Source organism: Cantharellus anzutake (assembly GCF_015039405.1).
Source record: "Cantharellus anzutake strain C23 chromosome Unknown EI90scaffold_1, whole genome shotgun sequence".
In the NCBI taxonomy this organism is placed as follows: Eukaryota; Fungi; Basidiomycota; class Agaricomycetes; order Cantharellales; family Hydnaceae; genus Cantharellus; species Cantharellus anzutake.
The window spans coordinates 3,001,340-3,015,057 of NW_024066951.1; positions in this window are offsets into that span (position 1 = coordinate 3,001,340).

Consider the following 13,718-nt stretch of genomic DNA (forward strand, 5'->3'; position numbering starts at 1 on the left):
GGTGATGTTGGGACTGAAGGTGGGGATCAGAATGGATGGGAGAAGGGGTGGGACTCCAGAGGTGGTGGAAAGGGTCCGGGAGCCAAGTTCAGGATCAGGTATGTATGGATATGACATTATGCCCCATGATCCAATATCTCTTAGCCAACTCTATAGATATTCATTGACTACTGTACTCACATGACCAACAACCAGTAAAGTGTAACACTGACCAGCCAGTCTGGTTCTTATGTGATTGTAACACATAATGCTGGGCAGCCAGTCAGGTGTTGGGTGTAATGCCGCTTGGTCTGCATTTTGGTGGCTGTGCAGTGTAATTCAAATTTTCCTTTTTTGGGTTGTATGTACATTCAAAAATGGAAAATATCCATTTGTTGCTGGACAGACATGCAGGTTTGTGGCCATTGTCATTGTGTGTTGGACCTCAGCCCCTTGACCATCACTGAAAGGTTTGCTTACTATTTGGGGACAGTAATGTTCCATTCCCCCATTCGCCTCAGGCCTCAGATAATCCATCTAAATATAAGCTTGGATGGGCTGTATATTCAATGGGGTAGAGGTAAAAGGCTGCCAGGCCTTTACAACTATTCCAAGGTATATTACAATGTATCTTGGCACAAATAAATAAAGAAATAACAGCATCACTATAATGGGAATTACAGTATAGCAATGTGTTAGAACTGGGCGAGGGCAGACGATTCCAGAGGGGAACCAGAGACTTAGCAAGGAGGGACCTTGGCCTCAGCGACTCAAGCGGAGTACTGTGCCATTGCTGTTTGTCCATTTGGTCCTTAATTTCATAGGAGGCGAGCAGGAAGTCTCTAGGGGGCATTTCAGGTCGATTTTAGACTAAGGTCTAAAACGAGTATGTACAGGCGCCGATATATATAATGGGAGGGTGAAAGCACAAGGAAACAAAGGGGATCTGAATCGGAACGAAGGCGTCTGAACGAGAACAAAGGGAAGACCAAAGCGGAGCGGTACCGAAGGTCATAAGGCAGAACCTGTGGTACGTCCGAAAGGAGGTAAGGAGGGTGAGGCCCAGAGGGGCAGGAGGATGAGGGGAAGTGGGGATGATGACTAACTGGCTAGAATGGGAAGAAGCAGCAGTCCAAATAGGGATGAGGGGAAAATGCAAGAGATACATTACAAGTGGCAAAAGTGCCGAAGGTGATCCATGGAGCTCAGAGGTGTGGAGCTTACGGAGGTTACAGAGGCAGGGTTGAAAGTCCGAGGGATATTGGCAATGGTGTTTACGTAGTATGAGGTCACCAATGCAATGGACTAAGGCCAAGGTGGAGTCAAAGTCCAAGGTAGGAGCTATGACAGAGGCTCGGAGCAAAGGTACAAGCAGTGTCCGAGTACGAAGTACGGGACAGTGGTGGAAGGTCATAACTTGGCAGGGGGTCAACGGAAGAGGGCCAGAGGGGAGAGAGAGGAAGGAGGAAGGAGGAAAGGTGTGGAGGAGAGGAAAGGTGTCAGGTCCGAGGGTGAGTATCGGAGCAGACGGGAGAAGAGTAGGAGGGTGACGGAAGGGTGGAGGTGTTGTGGGGAGGAAGCGGAGGAGTGGGAGGAGGAGTAGGAGGAGGGTGGCGAGAGGTGTGGTGTTCGGTCCGAGGTGAGTATCGGAGCAGACGGAGATAGGGTAGGAGAGGGATGGAGGAGTGGAGGTGGCATGGGAGGTGAGAGGAGGTGTGGTGCCAGGACCGAAGGTGAATATCGGAATGGACAGCGATAGGGTAGGACTCCGGAGGTGGTGAAGAAGGAGGTCCGGGAGTCGGGTCGGGATCAGATATGCATGGATATGACACAATGCAACATAATATAAATATCACTATAATTGGAATTATAGTTAATCCCTTACAATCACCCATTACATGTACCTTCATGTTTTATATTTTGCATCATTAACAATCAATGATACAGGATTATATTCTAAATACATGCTGCTACAATGTACCTCTCCCTCTGTTGGCCATGTTCAAGAGTGCAGTCAGCTTCCCCTGATCATCTCCAACAGCTCATTCACTTCTTTCTGTCCCATTCCTCCTCCCTTGAACACCAAAAATTGATTTGTGCCACTGTCAAAACACCTTCCATAGCCAGCACACTGGTCAGGTGCCCAGTTGGGTGTAATGCATAATGCTGGGTCACTGGTTGGTTGTTTTGCAAAACTTTTTCCACACTTTCACATGACCTGGTTGTTGGTCCTGTGAGTACAGTATCAGATATCAACTTAGCTGTAAGGAGTGGTAACCCCACCCCTTATTTCCCTTTCCTTATTTCCTTTTCCTATTGTATCAATAACTATAAACAATGTATATACAGTAGTGTGGGAATGTTGGAAAGGCTTTCCTTAGCCTTTTCCTTCCAGCACTGTCACATATATAACTCCATTCAAGTTCATATTGTTGACAGCTGAGGACTGAGGCTCACCCAGGGTGGCACCTACACCAACCCTTACATTAGCTTCCATTGTTCTCTCTCTCACAACTGATGATGTTTTGTGTATATAAACTCTATGTTCACTGAAGGGTAGAACCTCAGCTGTATCAACAACTAGGTTTTTGGGATGTGAATCAATGTGCAAACCCTGACATGGACCAGTACACCAGACTCCTTCCCAGTCACTCACATGATTTCTCCAAGGTTTAGCTGCAACTTACGTTGCCTCCAAAATCTGTCAAGCAACTGGTACAACTTGCAACACATGATGTTCCCACACTAAGTTGTAATGAGTTGTACATAAGTTGTGGAATATAATTTTTAATATTTATGCATGCAGTCATTGCCCCAACCCAACCTGTGGAGACTAAGGGAGCACATCCAAGGTTGTGAAGTCAATATCCGGGTGCGCAGGAAGTTTAACAGTTTATATATTACTTGGTTACTAGTTGTTTGCTTGTGCCTGGTGGCATAAGTGGTACAGTGACAGCTGAGGCTATGCAGTTTTTTAAGTGGCACAAGTTCGATTCTCACTTAGGAAAACTTTTTTCGAGCCCTCCCATGGAATAATTGTGTGGAATGGTTGTTTTGTGTACACTAAGGAGTGGAGGGTATGAACAAAAAGTTTCATAAGTGAGAATTGAACATGTGCCACTCATAAAAAACTGCATGGCCTCAGCTAACGCTGTACCACTTATGCTACCAGGCACAAACAAATAACTAGTAAGTAATATATAAACTGTTAAACTTCCTGCACACCCGGATATTGACTCCACAACCTTGGATGTGCTCCCTTAGTCTCCACAGGTTGGGTTGGGGCAATGACTGCATGCATAAATATTAAAAATTATATTCTGCAATTTATGTGCAACTCATTACAACTTAGCATGGGAACATCACATGTTGCAAGTTGTACCAGTCACTCAACAGATTTCAGAGGTTGCAGCTAAACCTCAGAGAACTCATGAGTGTCAGGGCATGCCCTGCCTGACCCTGCTCTGCTGCCCCCCGCTCCACTCTGTGCTGCACCTGTCATATCCATACAACTCCAGACCTCCACTCCTGATTCTGGACCTCCATCTCCTCCTCCAGAACTCCACATCCATCACCTCCTCCTCCCCCTGTTGGTTGTTGAGAGCCCACTCTACCTCTGGCTCCAACACAACATCCAACACTACCTCTGGTCTGACTCCAGTTTACTCTGGGTCCGATCCCAACCTCATACCTTCCAGACCAGAGCTTGTGATGCTCCACACCTCTGGCTTCAGACTCCTGTACTGGAACCCCATCACACCTCCACCTCTGGAACTCCAGTCACATCTCCACCTCCAGACTTTGACCTCCTCCTCCATCTTATCTCCTTGTATTCCTTATTGCATTTCATTTATTATGTCTAGCCAATATTCCGGACTTTGACTTCCAACTCCGGACCTCTGGAATTTACTCTGGACCCTGCAGTCTCTACTGTATGGTGTCATTTAATCCTCTTGTTGCTTCTTCCTTATTCAGACAGCTGCTTCCTTTCCATATTAGTCAGCTGTCATTTCCCCACAACCCACTCCACTCCTTCCCCTCTTGGCCCTGCCCTTTTGGGAAGCATTGACCCTTGACCCTTGGGGTTGTTCCCTCATCCAGTCCCCCTTTGTCTCCTTCCAGTTCCCTTTGTTCCCTTTGGGTTCTCTGACTCCACTCCTGTATTATTATATATACACTCTGTACTTAGTTTCCTGTACCCCTAGTCTGAAATCAACAACTAGAGTCGACAACTGTCATATCCATCCACAGCCATTGTCTTCCACCACCTCCGACCCTTCCGGACTACCTCTGCTCCTTCACTAACCTCGGAGCTCCCGTATTCTGCAATCACCTCCACCTCCCTTGATGGTCACCACCCCCTATATATTACCTACGCCTCCCTAAGTATGGAGCCTTGAAGGCTTCCAGACAGCTCCGACATCTGCTAGTGCACTCCCACCTCTGCTGGGCAATTCACTTGCTTGCCCTGCAAGTTGTCAGGGACGTGTCCGGGGTCGAGAGGGCCCGGGGGTAATGTCCGGCACTGAGGCCGTCGCGGGGTGTGGAGCGGGCGTGCGTACTGGCGGGCCCGATCCGGGACAGTGGTCCCTGGCCACTGTCAGAGACTGGATTATTGTCGGAGTCGGAATACTGTCAGAGATCTGGGATGCTGTCAGAGACTGGGGATATTGTTGGAGTCTGGCAGACTGTCAGAAGACAGATAGACGACGGATTGGGTTCTGTCTGAGATTGTCGGTGTCGGAGATTGTGGCAGAGGTCTGTTGGAGCGCGCGCGCGGATATGCGGGTGGAAATATGCGGCGCGTCTGGAAGCGCTGTTCAAGGTTAGCAGAGTGGGATCGCGGCCTCAGCGACTCAGGTGGAGCGCTGTGCCCTGAGCTTGACGTTTGGGGGAGATCCCATATTTACGGACTGACACTTACAGCGGACTTCAAACAAGACTTGCGGGCGGAGCGGACCTATAGGAGGAGCGCGGACTCCGCGAGCACAGACTCAGAGGGGGGAAGCCCCCTTTGCAGAAGGAGAGACTCAGACCAGACAGGGGGGTACTCTAGTTGATTTCAGACTGAGGTCCCCAAAAGTATTTACAAGGTATATAAATAGGCAAGAGGGAATATAGAAAGGCCGGTCAGTCCGGCGTGGTCCGGCGCGGAGATAAGCGGGTATTGTCAAACTAAATAAGGACAAGAGCCCGGGAACTGGAAATGAGGAACAGATCAATAAACAATAAGTGGCAAGGGTTATTGATGAATAACTGAATGAGATCAATAACCTAGTGCCAATAAAGAGGGGATCAAATGCCAATTTGGCAGGGAAGCAAACAATGAATGGCACTCGGCAAAGAATGAATGACAAGCTGCCAAGTGACAAATGGCCGGAGGAAAAGTGGAGGTCAGCGCGCGGCGCCGATACAAGTCCGCAAATAAGCGGGGTCAGTGCGGTGCCGACACAAGTCCGCAAACAGAGGTTGATCTGCCAGCACTGTCACACAAGGACAGCATGAAGGCCAACAGAGGTACAGAGGTGTTGACCTGACCAGAGGTGTCAAGGGCAACCAGAAGTGGCCAGAAGGTGCAGAGATGGGCAGAGGGTGCGGAGTGGGCAGAGGGTGCGGAATGCACGGAAGCGGGGCATGGCTGTGACCACATAGCGGGAAGTGATGAGTGTGGTTCGGATGGAGACAAGGCAGGCATGACTGAATGCCGGGAGCGCCAAGGGCTCAGGAACTGGAGGTAAGGTCGGAATACCGGCAGGGTCTAGGTTCTGATTACTGGCCAAGTCTCATGCAGTAAGGCAGGAGGCCAGACATGGGGTTGGGGGCTGGTTAGGATGGGTTTCAGGTCGGCGGATTCGCCTATCAGCATTGGTTCGCCGCTGACAGAGCCCCGGGATTTGTTGGTCGTGACAGCCACTCAGACTGAAGTGGAGAATGTGTTATTATTATTAAAGGGGAAAACTATACTACTTACCTGAAGTGGAGAATGTGAGAAGAAGGTTACTTCTTCGGTTCCCACTTCAGGTACATTTATGTACATGCGGCTTGAGTCACATGACGGGTGCCACATCATCCTTGGAGGCAGCCATGTCAGAGACCAGATTCGAGACGAAGGGATGTCTCTGTAGTGGAGGGCTTCGGCCTCAGCGACTTCTGCCAAGAGCGCTGTGCCTAGTGACACGTCTGTGCCCTAACTTACTGACTGGCAATTAGAACCTAGGGGGGTAACTCTAGTTGATTTTACTACTGGGGTGTAACCTATGTACAAGTGGGATATATATATGGTTACAGCGGAGACGGGTCCGCAATTGGCGGAGCCGAACGGAGTGGAGCTAACGGGGTTTAAACATTAGCCGACTGAATATTACCGACGAGTCGGTTTGCGGTGAAGGAGAGAACGAAGGAAGGTCAGTTGGGAGGTTCAAACGAGACCACCACCAAGCTGTTCCCTGGTTCTTTAGTTAGGATGGGGAAGTGTACTAGTGTTATTTATTGTAAATAAAGTACCAATCCGAGTGTTTTGGCTAATTCTATTTTTATGGGTTAGTTTTAAAGTTCCTGGGAATTGACTTACAGATAAACCGAGCCCTGCGGAGCTGTTTCTTTATTGAAATTTATTAATTTGTCTAGGTGTAATTCTGTGTAGCGTTGTTTAATTTGGATTTAAACTTGAATTTAATCTTCTACTTGGTGAAGTTTCAAAGATTCTATTCAGTTAATGAATTTGGATGGTGTCTGGAGTGTCCCTTGAGTTCGTTTTATTTTTGTCTTTATTTTATCGCTTGTTTTAACAGTAGCAAAATAACTGTTTTGTGTTTACACTTTGAAATCTGGAGTGTTAACCAGCTCTCCTGTTGAAATATCTACTTAATATTTCTCTCCTTAATTGCTGCCTTTTACTACAGTGGCAATCTTAACTGTATATCACTTTTTCGCACTGGAGTGACAACCAGAAATGCTTGAGAAAAATAATACTCTATTTTCTTACTTCTCTGAGGGGGGCAAAAAGTCGCAGAAAGGGTCTCCCTTTTATACTCCTTGGGTCGCCTTCCTTTTTCACGCTCTACCTTCTATTTACAGGATTTATTTACAGTGTATTTTTCTCAAACTGAATAAAAATGAAATTTTCATGCTATAGTTCTACTGTGCTTTTGCTGCGCTGAACTGCGGTTCTACTGCGGTCAGACTGCGCCTAGAATTCTTATTGTCCTCCCTCGCCTAAGCTATTTTAATGGTTAATTAGAACTTGGCTGTGCTGCATTTGCCGCAGTTACCTATTTCAAATTCTATATATATACCATTAAATTTGCTATGACTCGATGACTCTGAATTCAAACTTCGCATTACTATGCGTACGGCTGTGCTGAGACCTTCAACTGATTTATTCCATTTTTATTTAGTGACATTTAGTTAAAATGAGACTGAAATAGTAAATGAGTGAATTATTCAGGTTTGAAACTGAAAGAAAAAGTTGCTAGTAGTCAAGAATTACTCAAACAAATGTGTTATAGCTCTCCACCTCATTAGAATATCGTTCCCTAAAATTCCCGCCATGGTCCGTCGTAGTTTAGTGGTTTTCGTGAATTTTGTTCATATTCTCTGATTTCCTTTTGTATTATCACATCCTAATCCTCCATATGTATCGTTGGTTGTTATAGTAGGTTGTCCTTGAAGATATCATATTTTTATCTATTTTATTTAGGACTCTGGACCTCTTGAAGCTGTTTTCCCGCGCATTTTCAGGTTTCTAACTTCATGTCCTTGTATCTCATTCATTTCTGGATGTTTTCTCACGTTCTTAGTATCATAAATTTTCATTTATTCCCACCTTTCCAATGGTACTAATATTGTGTCCTATTTCCTGGTATTCGTTGAGTTAGCAAAGATTCGTGCGCACATTTGGTAATCACGTGCGTCGTTCATATGCGGGAGCCGTTTTCGTTTATTTGTTTGGGATTTATGATATGCGTGGGTGTTTATTTCTTTCATATGGGCTTCTGTGATTTATTTCAGATTTTTCCCTCATGATCTAAGGTTGTTTTGCACTTTCCGTGCTTTGTTTTGACCGGGCTCTTCCTTATTTGGACGGAAATTGGTCTTCGCGATCTGCTGAAGTGCGGATCTCGGTTCCGACGGCCAGTTCCCTGCGCATCGCCACCCTCACGTGTCATTACACATGATGCGGATTCCTATATTCCCATCATGGGTATAACTTCACAACGGCTGGACCGTTTGGGCTGAGAATTTGCATAACTATAGTTTCCTATTTTTCATAATTTCCGTGTAAATTTCGTTGTATGTTTTAATTATGGATCCTACGCAATCATTGTCTTGTCCCTGAGCTCGGACTTTTGATGTCGCTATTCCCGTTATTGGATTTCTCATTAACGCATGATCCTTTTATTATGAAAATTTGGGAGGATTAAGAGTAGATCCTTTCCTTTCTAATGGGCTATCAAGCTTGTCTCGGTCGTTACTAGTTAATCTTCGCGCTTGCTTTTTAGACATTGTCCTCGTTTTGCAGGAGTTTTAGTCATATCTCCGTCGTTTATGGGTAGTTTCCCCTGTAATTACTCTCATTGGTTCCGTTTGGGTGACATCTACATTTCCTATTATAAACACGACTTTGACTTTTGCATTAGTTCCTGAGGAATCTTTGTTCCGTGGTACTTCCATCCTTGCTACGTGTGCGGACGTGGGAAAGTAGTTTCCATGGAGGTTCTCTGATTATTTTTATAGTCAAATCTTGGTCGATTGTCCTAATTCTTGGTTTAATATTTGCTATAAATTCCCCCGAGAATTCCGTCTCGTTGATGGTAAGCTTGAAGTATTTTTGTTATTTTTCTTTCTTTCGATTTATCGTGTATAGTCATAATAATTCGTAAAAATTCGTAAAATTTGTTAAAATTCAGGTCCTTCTATGTTCTCATATCTACTTGTCGTATGAGGTTTTGTGATTTATCTGGCATATTTCCATAATGGGTTTCCATAGTGTGGCCGTTATTTCTCCTACAGCGGGGTTAGCGGAAAGGCAGGCGATAACCCAGAAACGGAAAGGAGGGATAGGCCCGAAGGTGGGCTCTGCAGGGCAGGCGAGTGGATTGCCCAGCAGAGGTGGGGGTGCGCTAGCGGACGTCGGAGCTGTCTGGAAGTCTTCGGGGCTCCGTACTTAGGGAGGCATAGGTAATAAATTGAAATGAGGGGGTGGTGACCATCGAGGGGTACCAAGAGGATTGCAGAATACGGGGGCTCCGAGGTTAGTGAGGGAGGAGCGGAGTTAGACCGGAGGGATCGGAGGAACTGGAAGTCGATGGCCGGGGATGGATATGACAAGCCGCAGGCATCTGGGTGTCCCCATGGGGGATCCCGAGAGCGTCCGCTGCATGCGCGCGTGCTGGGCACAGCGGGAAGCCGTCCGGGGTGTGTGGGCCGGACGGGTCAATAGTACATCGATACAAAGGAAGGTGGTCCATGTAGATAGAAAGAAATAAACAGGAAGAGGAAGATGAGAAGAATGAAATAAAGAAAGGGGAAAGAAGAGGGAAAAGAAAGGGGAGGAGAGGGAGGAAGGAGGGGGGAGGGGGATAGACAGCGGGGAGCGGGTGTGGTGTGGCCGGGTGGGTCCAGGTGGACCCGGGTCAGGCGGGTGTGCCCTGACACAAGTCCACCTTCGGGCCTATCCCTCCTTTCCATTCCTGGGTTATCACCTGCCATTCTGCTAACCCCATAACCTGACTTGTTGGTAATATTCAATTGGCTAAGGTTTAACTCCGTTAGCTCCGCTCTGCTCGGCCCTGCCATTCACGGGCCTGCCCTCGCTGTAACTATATATACTTAACTTGTACATAGGTTACACCTCAGTGATAAAATCGACTAGAGTTGATCCCTCTTTAGATCTCATTGTCAGTAAGTAAATTAGGGCACAGACATTGTTGTGGGGACAAGTCCGTGCAGGTCAAACCAACACTTATCACACATTTCACCCCCTACTGCATCAGGGACTAATATTGGTGAGTCGTGGTAATAGTAGGAGTTGTAGAGACTGTGGAGATGGTTCTGACGAGTTTAAGATCGTCTGATTTGGTGGAGTGGTTGAGGAGATATGACTTTTTCTTTATTTTCATTACTATTTTCATTCATTCACATGTGACTTTCCTTTTATATTTGTATCGGACTCTTCCATGACAACTGTACAGACAGTTAGTGAGAGGTTAGACAGAGTATCAGCACTGTACTTGCAGGACCCATATCTACCTGAGAGATAGAAAGAGATACCTACCCCCCCTAGACCTGAGTTGCGAGTCTAGTTGGATAGACCCATTACAACGTGTAACTTGGCACAGTGCTCCTGGTCTGAGTTGCTGAGGCTGAAGCCCTCCACCATGGAGACGACTCCTTCGTCTCGATCCGGTCTCTAACAACAACTAGAACCAGAATCAACTGGATTGTCCCCCAAGAGACTCTCCCTGCTAACCTGAAATTAAGGACCATGTCAGAGACCTGGTCAAGACGAAGGAGTGTCTCTGTGGCAGAGGGCTTTGGCCTCAGCGACTTGTGCCAGGAGCGCTGTGCCAAATAACACGTCTGTGCCCTAACTTACTAAGCTGGCAACCAGAACTGAAGAGGGTAAACTCTAGTCGATTTTATTACTGGAGTGTAACCTATGTACAAGTTGAGTATATATAGTTACAGCGAGGGCGGGTCTGCAAATGGCGGAGCCGAGTGGAGTGGAGCTAATGGGGTTAGACATTAGCTGATTGAATATTACCGACGAGTCGGGTTATGGGGTTAACGGAAAGGCAGGTGATAACCCAGAAACGGAAAGGAGGGATAGGCCCAAAGGTGGGCTTTGCAGGGCAAGCAAGTGTATTGTCCAGCGGAGGTGGGAGTGCGCTAGCGGACGTCGGAGCTGTCTGGAAGCCTTCGGGGCTCCGTACTTAGGGAGGTGTAGGTAATAAATTGAAAGGAGGGGGTGGTGACCATCGAGGGGTACTGAGGGGATTGTGGAATACAGGAGCTCCGAGGTTAGTGAAGAAGGAGTGGAAGTAGACTGGAGGGATCGGAGGGATCGGAAGTCGATGGCCAGGGATGGATATGACAGTATCCCCTTCTTAGGCCTGAACCCTTGAAGGCCCAGAATTAGTAAGGTGAGGGGAGCTGTACTTACAGAAAAGAAAAAAGAAAATGGAAGTGAGGAGTGGAGAGAAAGGAGAGATGAGAGAGGAGTCAGGGTTCCTAAGGGGCTTCGGGACCAGGCTTATCTGGGTACCGAGAGTGGAACGCTTCAACAAGGTTGGAGGCGTGATCGAGTTCCCCAGCAAGGAGCCATTGTGTCTCCTCGTCGGTCCCTTCATAGCCTAGCCACTTGACCAGGTAGAGCAACTTGTTGTGTCTACGTCGGTCGATCTTGGAGTCGAGTATCTCCTCGATCTCGAACTCCATTTTGCCTTTGATTTCTATGGGAGGCAGAGGTGGCTGGTGGCGGTTCGGAATGATGTTCAGGACGGAGGGTTCGATCTGCGAGACATGGAATACCGGGTGAATGGCTCGCATGTTTTCCGGCAGGCAGAGGGTGAGGGAGTGAGTTCCAACACAGGCAATGATCTCGAATGGGCTGAGGTTCTTCTCAGAGAGCTTTTTGGAAGGTCAGGTGGAGCGGAAATACTTGGCCTTTATGTAGACCAAGGTTCCTACTTTGAAAGCTGGGGCAGGACTCCGACGGGAGTCTGTGGGGCCCTGATAACGGATCTGAGCGAGATGCATTTCCTCACGAAGGAAGTGATGGAGGGAGTCGAGATCTATGGAGTACTCCTGGGTGCATACTGATGTCAGGTCTCGCTCCAGGTGAACGGTGATGTTTGGATGGTAGCCTTTGTTGGTGAAGAACGGGGAGATGCCTGTGGTGGCATTTGGAGCGTTGTTGTATGCGAACTCTGCAAGAGGCAGGAGTTCAGACCAATTGTCCTGCTGGTAGTTACTGTAGATGCGCAGGTACTGCTCGAGCGTCTGGTTCATCCATTCGGTCTGACCGTCTCCTTCTGGATGATAACCGGAGGTGAAGTGGAGGCGGATGTTGAGGGCCTTACCAAGTGAACGGAAAAAATGAGAGACAAACTCTGGACCCCTGTCGGAGGTGACGTGGGAAGGAACTCCGTGCTTGGAGAACACATGGAGGAGGAAGAGCTTGGCCAGTTCTGGAGAGGTAATGGTGTCGTGGGTAGGGATGAAAATGCACTGTTTGGACAGGCGGTCCATGACAACCAAGATGGAAGTGAATCCAGAAGAGGAGGGTAGCTGTTCGATGAAATCCATGGAGATGGAGTTCCAAGGACATTCGGGGATGGGGAGTTGTTTGAGCAAGCTGGAAGGCTTATGACAGGGAACTTTGGCATGGGCACAAGAAGTGCAGGAGGATACATAACTCTTGACAAAGTTACAGATGCCCAGCCAGGTATACTCACGACGCACTAGATCCAGAGTCCGGTTTTGACCGAAGTGTCCAGAAAGTTGGTGGTTGTGTTTGTCTCGCAAAACACGGAGACAGAGATCGTTAGAATCCAGAACGTAAATGCGGTTGTCCAGCCTTAACAGGCCTTCGGCATCAATGGACCAGTGGGAATTGGGGAGGTTGGGGGAAGCGAGATGAGAAGAGATTGTGGTGTCGGAGGAGAGGGAGGCTAGAATGTCTCAATGAAGAGCCTCTGTGTCGACGAGTATGGCTGCTTGGATTACTGTGGCAGCTAGGAACGTAGCTCGTAAGGACGCAGTGAGCTGCTCTGAAGTGAAGACCGGTCAGAAGTTCTGCGGATTGACGCGAGTGTAGTCCATATCCCCTTCTTTGGGATAGACGTCCCAGCGTCTAGTCAACACATCCGGTTTTACTCCGAGTCTTCCGGGACGGAATCGGACAGTCATGTGGAACTGGGAGAGGAACTCCGACCAGCGGGCTTGCCGCCAGGTCAAGAGTTTGGTGGTGGAAAAATACTCGAGGTTCTTGTGGTCGGTGACGACGTTGTAACGGGTCTATCAAATCTAGACTCGTGGCTCAGGTCTAGGGGGGGTAGGTCTCTCTCTATCTCTTAGGTGGGTGTGGGTCCTTGGGAGTACGGTGCTGATACTCTGTCTAACCTCTAACTAACTGTCTGTACAGTTGTCACGGAAGAGTCCGATACAAATATAAAAGGAAAGTCATATGCGTGAATGAATGAAAATAGTAAGGAAAATAAAGAAAAGTCATATCTCCTCAACCACTCCACCAAATCCGACGATCTTGGACTCGTCAAAACCACCTCCACAGCCTCTACAACTCCTACTATTACCACGACTCACCAAGCCTAGTCCCTGATGCAGTAGGGGGTGAAATGTGTGATAATGGTTGGTTTGACCTGCACGGACTTGTCCCCACAACAACGTCGATTGGGGTTCCTGAACCTTCAAGGTAATGACGCCACGATCGGAATGCATCATGAATGGCGAGCAGTTCCTTATCATGGGTGTCATAATTGAGCTCCGGCACCGAGAGTGTTCTCGAGCAGAAAGCGATGGGGAGAATCTCTCTGTCATCACAGCAGATGGACAGGATTCTGGAGATTGCATAGTCGGAAGCATCGGTTTCTACAATGAGGGGGGCGTCGGGTAGCCAATGTGTAAGGATAGGAGCAGAAGTGAAGGCTTCCTTCAAGGTGTTGAAAGCAGAGCGACAATCGTCAGAGAATAACCAGGGGGCTCCTTTACGTGTGAGG